At 46.8% G+C, this 10,635-nt stretch overlaps 1 long non-coding RNA gene across 1 annotated transcript; it reads left to right on the top strand.

The window, feature by feature from the left end:
* The first annotated feature begins 180 nt into the window (after nt 1–180).
* Nucleotides 181–7,891, top strand: LOC148774899 (uncharacterized). Its single transcript, XR_016035281.1, has 3 exons — nt 181–584; nt 6,391–6,515; nt 6,793–7,891. It is a non-coding gene; the product is annotated as an uncharacterized LOC148774899 (long non-coding RNA).
* Nucleotides 7,892–10,635: the final 2,744 nt, after the last annotated feature.

Raw genomic sequence — 10,635 nt, 5'->3', positions numbered from 1 at the left:
GAGTCTGGGGGGGCCGCCGGCTGTCCCCGAAGAGTCCACCCCCGGCTCCCCGGCGGCCCAGGTACCGCCGCGCCCCGCCCCTTGCCCCGCCCCGCGCTCGAGGAGCCCCGCTTCCGGGCGGCCCCTGGCGGCGGAGGGGGCGCTGCGGCGCGGAGTCGCACGCGCGAGGGAAGGGGCTCGGCGAAGGGCCCCAGAGACGCCCAGACCTTGGTGGCGCCGGCAGTGCTTGGGAGCACGCCCGGAGGTTCCTGATAACCCACAACCGCCGGAACCTCCAGAAACGTTGGCGGGGTGCGCTGTCCAGGGGGTACAACTTTCAAAAAGATGACGAGAGAAGTGAAGGAAGTAAACTCGAGACGCAAGGAGGGTGAAGGCAGGCTGTGTATGACACCGCCACCCCGAACCCCGGAGCCAGACTGGCGTGGAAGGACACTGCTGGAAGGAACGGCTCCCCTCTATGGGAGCTTCACCCATTCCCAGTACCCTGGAATGGGACCAGGATGACAGTTCTCAGAACCGAAGAGAAGCCAGGTGGCACCCGCGTAACCTGGACTTTGCAGGGTCTGGTGATGCTCAAGTCTCAGGTAGGACCCATCTGCTGCCCTTCCAGCTCTTGTCCCCCTCCTGCCCTCTTGCCCGTATAGATGGTAAAGAAATTTCTGCTCTTGGTAGGCAGGCAGGAAGTCTGGTAGGCCTGGTTTGAATCTCAGACCCCAGCTCTGCCACTTACCATCATGGGTATCTTGGGCAAGTGTCATCAGCCTCTCTGAACCTTGTTTTCCTGTTCTGTAAAATGCAGATAATAATCATAACTAACTTCTCGGTAACATCTGATGACACTATCACATAAAAGGCCTAGCCCAGTGTTCACAGCAGGACGGCAAGTGCAGTTCAGGAAGTTCCCTTCCCTCTGCACCTTATAAGGCCCCATCCCCCACTCTTGTATAGTAATGGGATACCAGAGACTTGAAGGGATGGGGTGTGAACCTCCCAGGCTCTCCCTGTTCTGGTCTCTCCAAATCACATGGATGATGCCATCCATGCAGGAAAGCGTGAAAGTTGCTCAGTCGTGTCCAACTCTTTGCGACCCCATGGACTATACAGTCCATGGAATTCTCTAGGCCAGAATACTAGAGTGGGTAGCCTTTCCCTTCTCCAGGGGATCTTCCCAACCCAGGGATCAAACCCAGGTCTCCCACATTACAGGCAGATTCTTTACCAGCTGAGCCACCAGGAAAACCCATCCATGCAGGAGAACAGGGCAAGTCTGATCACAGCTTCAACTCCACAGAAGGATAGAAGGACAGACTGCCAATAAGCTACACTTCACTCCTGCCGAGGGTTCACCCCTTTCTGTTTGCCTATGCAAACATCTCATTCCATATGCAAGGATTTAAGAAAAACAGGATAGGAAAACAGCTGCCCAGAAGCCAAAGTGAACGAGGGAAATTCCTTTTGTTCTCCAGCAAATTGTTCCCCGAAGCCAATCCCACTAACAGAGAAATGTGGCAGGCTACAGTCCATGGGGTCACAGAGTCGGACGTGACTGAGCGACTAGCACTTTCACTTTTCACTTTCACCTACTCTGAGGGCCTGAGTTGCCACATCAAAGCCTTCAGGTTCCTGGAGCACAAATGCTGAGGCAGGCTGGGGTGCCTCATTGCCATGTCCACTCTCTCTGAGTCCCAGGTCAGCCAGTGTCTTACCTGTTCCAGCCCTCAGAGTAATCAGTGTTGGGCAGGATTAACAACCAATGTCCATTCTGGATAAATCACAGGAGATAAAGTACCTTATCCGAATCCCTCCAGAGCTTCCGAAAGCAGTGGGCTGAAGGGTATTCTAAATCCCCACTGTGCCCCCTCTTGATGAGCTTTCTGAAATTCCCTCAATATTCTTGGGCAAGACCTCTGTTAGCGACCAATTTCTGAAAAAGTGAAGAAACTGGTTACATCACTTATGATCTTAAATAAAACGAATTAAGATTACGTTCACAGGACGAGTGGATGAAACACTTGCCCTCAGACCCTAGGTTATCCTGGACAGAGGCCATGATGCCACTTGTAAAATTTGTTAATGTGGACATTCACTTGACAAATCCTTCTAGAACCGGGTGCTGTGTTAGTCACTTGGGATATAAAGATTCATCCACTCATTCCACAAACACTTGAGTGCCTGCTGTTTGCCAGGCACCGTGTTAGGCACCAGGGACATGGTGGTAAACAAAAACTCCGTATCCCTAGCAACAGATGTACAAGTGGAGATGCACAGATGGTTAATGGTGACCAACTGCTGGCGTCTAGTGCAGTGAAGAGCTGTAAAGCAGGCAGGGGAGGAAGGCTTGATGGAAGGTGTTTCCTTAGACTGTAGTCAGGAAGGCCCTTTCTAGGGAGACGTTTGAGCAGAGATCGAAGTGAAGGAAGGGAGCAAGCCAGGCATCTATCCAGAGCCGGCACTTTTCTGGCAGAGAGAAGACAGGTCAAAAGTCCCAAGAAGGGGGACTTCCCTGGTGGTCCAGTGGTTAAGATGCAAGCTTCCAATGCAGGGGTGAGAGTTCAATCCCTGGTCAGAGAACTAAGATCTTACGTGACTCATGATGTGGCCAAAAAGTAAAAAAAAAAGGAAAGAAAGTCCCAAAGAGGGAATGACTTGGCACATTCCTGGAGAAGCAGAGACAAGTGGGGCTGGGGTGAGCAAGCGGGAGAGCGATAGAGATGAAACTGGAGAGGAAGGCAGGGGCCGGAGAGTCCAGGGCTTTGGGAGTTTTTTAAGTCTCAGGGGACACCACTAGCAGGTTTGTGGTAGAGACGAGGCACCTGGTTGTTTACATCATTCGAGGAGCATTGGTGGCTTCGCAGCAAGTCCGTCGCCTGGACGGAGATGCGGCAGCGTGAGCTGGCCAGGTGCTGTTGCGTGGAGCAGGTGAGGGAGGAGGGTGACTCGGACTAGGCTGAAAATGGGGGAGGCAGGAAGGGGCGGTCAGAGTCAGGAGATTCCTAAAGAATCACGGTAAGCTTCGGTTCCTGCTCTCCAGGAATTTGCACACACAAAAAAGCAAAAACATAAAAAAGGGATAAACCCTGCTATAATATCATGGGAAACATGCAATAAAGGCAGGACAAGCTAGGTTATGTGGGAGCACCAAGCAGAACCCTTAAGGGAGCTGGAGAAGCATCAGAGAAGGTGACATTTGAGCTGTATTTTGAAGAAGTGAAATTCCACCAGGTGAATAAGGAAGGTAAAAGGAAGGTCATTCCAAGGAAGGGGGACAGCTTCTGTGAAGGCTTGGGAGTGTGAATCTGCAGGAGTTTGGGAACTATCAATTGTTTGTGGGGAGGAGGGATAAGGGCTGGAAGAGAGGTCTGGAAAGGTGATTGGACCAAACTGAAGGCTCTAGAATGTGATATAGTCAAGAATCTGTCCTTTATTCTACAGACAGGACAGATGCCTTGATGGTTTTATGCGTGCATATAGGACATAAGCAGAACTGTGTTTTTGAAGAAAATGATGATGCATTGTGGAATAGACTAAAAGGACACTGAAGGCAGGGCCGACCAGGAAGTTAGGTCTACTTCTTTAACATAAATGCTCACGTCCCCACCATGTGCTAGGCACTGGAAACAGAGCAGTAATTAAGAGAACACTGTGCCTTTCATTATGGATTGTAAGTCTGATGGGGAGGTAATAAGGACTAAAGTAGACTCTAGGTCAGATTCAGGAAATATTTCAGAAATGTCACTGTTAAAAGACATGGGAAGTTCTGGATGTAGAAAATAAATATGGCTTGCCTCTCTGTTTTTTTGCCATTAGTGGGAGTATAGTTACTGCAAAGTATCCTGCAACGTAGAAATAATTTTTTAAATAATCCTTTTGGATTATATATATTTTTATAGCTTTAAAAGCGTTGTCACATAAAGCCTCCCACTTGCCTTTAAATGTTATACAAATTGCAATTATTAACTAATTATATGTTGTTGTGTTATTTGACTGCATAACCCTTGATGAAAGTTATACAAAAGAAGAGCCGTTGTGGAGTGCTGGAAAGACAAAAGGACAGTTAAAAAGAGAAGATGGGTCTGGGACCACATTAGTCTAGAGAGAACAATGTATTTAGCTGTCTTGGTGTCTCATGTCTAACAGCATGCATTCAGAGGAGTAAGGCAGGATTAAGGGCAAAGTTTTTAAAATGTACACGGATCTCTCATTTAAAATGCCTCGGTCTGATGATGTCATGTCCCTGTAGCAAACTCCTTTAAAAACTGTTCCACCCAGACCAGAACTTATGTCATGTTCAGAGTCATGAAAAAGGTGGACAGCGGTGCTCGGATTAATTCTCGTGACGTTTCCTGTCGAGCTGGCTCCTTTCTGCCACTGTCAGAATCAAATTTTGTACTTAATCTCTCCCTTGTTTTCAGATGACAAAATCTCTCTGTTAGGTTTCAGAAAGCTGGGATTACAAAATGTTCTTATGGCTTTAAGTCCTCTGTGGTGATTGGGGAACTCGAGAAAGGATTAGATGAGAAATTTTTTTTCAAGTGGTCAGCGGGGAGGGGACAGTCAGTGAACTGAATAGGGGATTCCTTTTTGGATATCTGCCTTTGGACCCAAATGTTCATCACTTAAGAGGATTCCAAGATTTTTAAAATAAAATGAAAAGGGATGTGGATGGATTATAAGAATATATATGCAGATGTCAACACTGAACTACACGTTTGAAACTAGACCTCCTGCTGTGTATAAATTATAATTCAATACAAAGAAAAATCAAGCAAGCAGGACAGACAGAGCAAAAATAATTAACACTGACAAGTAGAACCAACTACCAGACTGTCTTAGGGACATGAATTATGATTTTCAAAATAGTGGGGACTGAATTCCATTGGAAGAGGCTGTGACAGTGAGGCCAGGATTTTCACCAACTGATTCCTATGAAGGCCATTAGCCATCCATGGTTTTGGGGGTGCAGTTTGTTTGTACCCCTCCTCCTAGCTAGCAAATTCTGTGTTTACTTGTTCCCTCGTTTCAAGGGCAAAGGAGATAAAAAATCATAGATGAGGGAAATTCATGGGGTTGCAAATTCTTTTTATTCATGGAGATAAAAAGCATAGATGAGGGAAATTCATGGGGACACTACTGAGCGACTGAACTGAACTGAACAGATGACTGGTCAGAAGTTACCATTTTCTTTTAAGGACAGCCTATCTGATCTCCAAGTATTAAATATATGATCACCATCATTCTCATTCAGAGCATTTCTCTTTGTCTTCCCCTAACCCAAAGCAGTTCTCAGCCTCTCTGAGATCTTGACTGGATACGGGAAGTGATCTCACCGCCCCCCACCCTTGCCCTGCCATGTGTTATTGCTTTAATACAATTTCCACACACCCCTGGCACACCCCTACACTGCTGTCTACTCTAGCAGCATAGACACATACATTCCATATACAACACACCGGAAGTCACCATTACATCCATACAGTTTCCATCAGCTGAAATGCAACCCATGTTGAGATGACCTAAGGACATTCCAACCATGCTGGCCTCCTTTATTATCTATCTCCCCCACTAGACTGTGTGTTCCATGAAAGCAGAGACAGGGTTTTATTCACTACTGGATATCCAGCGTCTAGCAAGGTGACCGAGCACAGTAGGTGCTCACCTGACATTGAGTGAACAAGTCACAAATTGAAAGCAGCAAAACATTTGTTGTTTTCATAGAAATTAGTTCCCTCTATTTGGACTCCGTGGTGGGGAAATGGAACCGAAGAAGATTCCACATGGTTTGCTTTGTTTTCCTCCATCAGATAGATCATGTCTGTCATCTGTATGTGCAGCCTGGATCCTGAGTGACCAACCAGCGTAAAGGTACATGTGACCTTTTACGGACCAGGCATGTTTTTCCCACAGGCAGGAGGGTTCTATGCTTTAATTGCCTGGAGGTTCCACCCAAAATTCGAGTCAGCCAACAGTGCGGTGTGTGAGCAGGGCGGTTACATCTGCGGCAGTTGGAGTTGAGCCTGGCTCGACACCCGAGCAGACCTCCTGGTTCTGCACAGTTGAAAACAAAGTAGCAATGACCATTCACAGGGCTGCATGGAAAGGTAGAGCTTGCTCCTGCAATCACCTAAAATAACAGCCTCTCAACAGACTTAAAAATTAGCAGAAGGATGTGAGGCACTTGGAAGTGCAAAGGTAGAACTATTTACCAATTGATATGTAAGTATTTCAATATTTTCACAACTGGAGCATATCAGCTCATTTCCGGTCCTAAGTATTAATATCAGTAGAACTGTACCCACCACAGGATGCTCGAGAAGCCTTTGTTCCCTTTTAGATGAGCTACATAGGCAGCATCTTTACCTGGACATCTAAACATTGTGGTTTCACTGACAGGGCCTTGCTGGGAAGCTCCTTCCCTTACAGAGTGCTGAGATAATTTTCCTTAAGCAAAGATGACATCACTGACCTGAAGGCGGATCCAGGCAACTGCCCTATCTGGGGAACAATCATTCCTGCAGGTATGTGACTCACCCGAGCAAGAGAGAGAGAGAGAAATTCAGAGACCTTATCAAGCAGATCTCTGCTCTACCCACTCTGACACAGCCAGCCCCATCCCCAGTCTATGTGTAACCCAGCAACAAGGATGGACCTGGGGACCAGGCTGGGTGAGGAAGGTCTGGAGCTAAAATTGCCAAAGATGCTTCATACTTTAATGGAGGAGGGCGTTTAGAAGAGATGCAGCAAATTCTCTGCCCTGGCAACTTCACTTTCTGTTCTCTTTTTATCTGCTTTCAGTATTTCCAATTAATCTTGGAATGAGAGCCCCAGGCAAGAAGCCAGCGGTGCCTGAGGAATGCTAAAGAGCAGACTGAGCCAGGGAAACAAATGCCAGCGAGGGACCCACAGCAAAGAGACAGACACCGTGATCAGCGCTCCTGTTACCATGAGGCTCGCGAGGCGTGTGTGCGGGTCTCCGCGTTGGCACCATCTGCCAATTCCTCAGGAGGACAGAACAAACCAGTGAGGCATGAAGAGTAGATTATGTAATGCTCGAGGATTGCTGTTTTCAAAGAGGAAACAAATGGAACGAATTGATTTGCTTGTCAGAGTCATGTCAGTAAAGGAGACCCATTCCCTCCTCTTCCAAGAGGACTTCATTAAAGAAGGGGATGATTTCACAGAATCAGAAAATGTGAGACCACGATGGACTCCATTCACAAGAGCAAGTCCATTTTCCAGAACTGCACTGACAAACCTACTTCTGGTCCTCTGGCCTGAAAAATGACTATTCAGCCACTACCTAAAAGGTATCAACATGCAAGGAACATAATTGCCAGTTGCCAGCCATGAGATTCAGAACCTGGGCACTTTGCCTGAACTGAACTCGCTCATTTCTGGGGAGGGAAACAGCATCTACTTTTGAGTCCAGTAAGGTCATAGGTATATTCCAAGCTCTAAACAAGTGCTTCTTTGATAGGGTGGGGAGGTGTTCTGAAAAATACGTGCATCAGAAAGAATTCCTTGCATTTCTGGGATGCTTTTGTCAAAGCTGGCTTCTCTCAAAATGTCCAGCTTAATACTTTTTATAGAATGTTCAGTAGATCCAAAGAATAAACACATGATAACCTTGAACCTCCTGCCACGGGGCCATCCCTAAAGGTTTCATTGTCTAAGACATCAAGATTTAAATGTCAGGTATTTATTCAGCTTGGAAATGAAGCCCGCTGTACCAGATATTTTTCCATTTGCCCTTCCTGATCTACTGTCTGACCTGGGATGCTCCCCCGCACAGACTCCATGGACTTGACACTCTAGCTTCCATTTGGGTACAGCTGGTGGGAGGTGGCAGCAGCAGACTGGAGGGCAGAAGGACACTGAGGGTGATGTATCTATTTCCCTGGTTCCCTCCCTGCCAGATGGCCTCAGGTTGGTTATGTCTTTTGATAAAAGGTCACTGCTCCCTCTCAAGGCAGCCCTTTCCACACAGCTCTCTTTCTGGGTTCTGGAATTCCTCCCTCCCTTTCAACTTTTAGCTCTAGGAATGGTAAAGATCCCAGTTATCCCGAGCCCCCTGGATACTGCACTCAGTTCAGTACTGTCTGACTCTCCGCGACCCCATGGACTGCAGCCACACCAGGCCTCCCTGTCCATCACCAACTCCCGGAGCTCACTCAAACTCATGTCCATTGAGTCGGTGATGCCATCCAGCCATCTCATCCTCTGTTGTCTCCTCCCACCTTCAACCTTTCCCAGAATCAGGGTCTTTTCTAAGGAGTCAGTTCCTCGCATCAGGTTGCCAAAGTATTAGAGTTTCAGCTTCAGCATCAGTCCTTCCAATGAACATTCAGGACTGATTTCCTTCAGGATGGACTAGTTGGATCTCCCTGCAGTCCACGGGACTCTCAAGAGTCTTCTCCAACACCACAGTTCAAAAGGATAAGTTTTTTGGTGTTCAGTTTTATGGACACTCCACTACCCCTATGATTTCCCTACACTTGACCCAAACCTTTGTAAATAGTCCCTTTATTAAACCCTCCTCTAATGATCTAATTTGATCATACCATCTGCTCCTTATACAGAACCTGACTGATACACCTACCACACGTGTCAGTCTGTTCCAGGCCCTGCACCACAGTTTTTTTTAAGAAAAGAGTAGCAAAATGAATAATACAATATGCTACTACTTTATAGTTATTCTCAATGTTCACCTTTTCGCAACGCTATAATAACAACTTAAAGATAACACTGCATTCCTCCTTACAACATAATTGTGTAGCAGCGTTTGTATGAGCTAAATATAAATCGAGAACAAGCTTTTTCATGCCATCAAAATTCATGTGGACAAGTCTAAAGAGAGAGCTACAGAACTGATGCCCCTGACTTGAGATTTAGCAGATTTATTCCAGTATTTAAATCAACCACGCAAGTACTCAAATGTCTACTACATGGCCAGAAAGATGGAAATCTCACAGTGAGGAATAACATCGCCATGGGCTCTGACATGGTGAAATGTCGTCTTGTTTTATGCAACAAATGTGTTCCTAAAAAGTTGAATAGCGACTGTATTTCTATAAATCAAGTAATAAGTTGGATCAGGGGACCTCACTCTTTGAATAATAATTTTGTAAAATAATCACTCTTTGATCTTATGAACCAATTCCAGTTTTTTCATCCATCCAGAGTACTTCAAATGTAATTTATCTTTAGTCTGTAGGGAGACTTGGTCTCCTTCCGTGCTCTCGGAATAGCAGAATTTGTGAAATGGAATTCAGAGGAAAGATAAGGGAACTACCATTTATAGACCACATAGAATGCTAGGCAATTTGCATCTGTTAGCACATTTAATCCTGGAGGTAAATGCATATTCTATCATTCCCTTATTTTCTCCTTCTGGAAAAAAGAATGTATTTTGGCAGGTATGGAATTGAAAAATCCACTTTTTTTTTAAAACGAGAAAACAAGGCAAAAATATTGTTCAGTACAGGGCCATAAACACTGCATTATTCCCCAACCTCAGTGGCTTACCACTGCTTTTAGGATCAAGTCCAAAATTCTTCAGCGTGCCACCATTTCACCTCAGTTCTCTCAACCATCCCGGCTTCATACCACTCGAAGGCCCGTGTGCTCTGTTCCCAGATCTGTCAGCAGCCTCCCTCTCCCGTCTTCTCCAGACTGACACGCATCCGTCCGGTTTCCACTCAGCTGACACTTGCCAGGCAATGTGTGTCTCCCCAGCTGGGGGTGTCACTGCACCCCCAGATCGGAACACCAGTGAAGAGCTGAATGCTCAGTTGTTGCCTAACTGAACCCAGGAGGACTGCCCTGCCCGATGACGGCCATTCCTCTACCAATTCTTTGGACCCAGGTTTCCTTTGGTCCCCGGGGCCCGGCAAAGCATCCCTCAATAATGAAAAAGGTCAAAAGAACCTGAGGTTCTATAAGGTGTTTGCTTTCTCTCTTCCCCTCAGGCATATACCCAGGCACTCCCAAGATCTGAGATGAGGGGAGAACATGACAGTACCCAGTGTCCCAGTGGGAGCATAACGTTCCTCCCGCTTGGCACCTTGCACTTGTCTGGCTTCTGGCCCCATGGCTTGTGGATGCTGCGCGAGCACGAGAGGATGATTTATTGTGTTATCTCTCCACCCTCACCCAGATGTTACAGCTACACATTTCAGCCTGGTCCGATTGAAAACAGGAGGCAGTGTTGGAATGGGAGAGAGATTCAGAAGGTCACTGAGGCGGTCAGGGCGGGCTTGGGTTGTAGTGAGCATCACCCAGTGATAGGCATTGGACTAAATGACCCGAAGGACTTTGTGTAGTAGGGACCAATGTGTCCGTTTTACAGATAGAGAAAATGAGGCTCCTGTGGCTTGGAGGACTTGTGCACAGCCACCAGTAATGACAGCCCTGGGATTTGAACCCAAGTTTCTCTAGATCCCCAACACCCAAGCTCTTGCTCCTCCTTCAAAAGTAAAGTTTGTCTTCCTGAAGTGTGGTCATCACTGGGAAGGAGCTCCTGCTCTTCTTCCCTAGGAATGCAGAGCCACCTGCCTGCCTGGGTTCATGTCTTACCTACATGACTTTGAACTAGTCATGTCACCACTGAGGCTCATCATTGTTATAAAATGACACTCC

This window comes from Moschus berezovskii, chromosome 19 (assembly GCF_049115385.1).
Source record: "Moschus berezovskii isolate FMDL1 chromosome 19, NW_MosBer_1.0, whole genome shotgun sequence".
Taxonomy (NCBI): domain Eukaryota; kingdom Metazoa; phylum Chordata; class Mammalia; order Artiodactyla; family Moschidae; genus Moschus; species Moschus berezovskii.
This window is presented reverse-complemented; position numbering and strand designations above follow the sequence as displayed.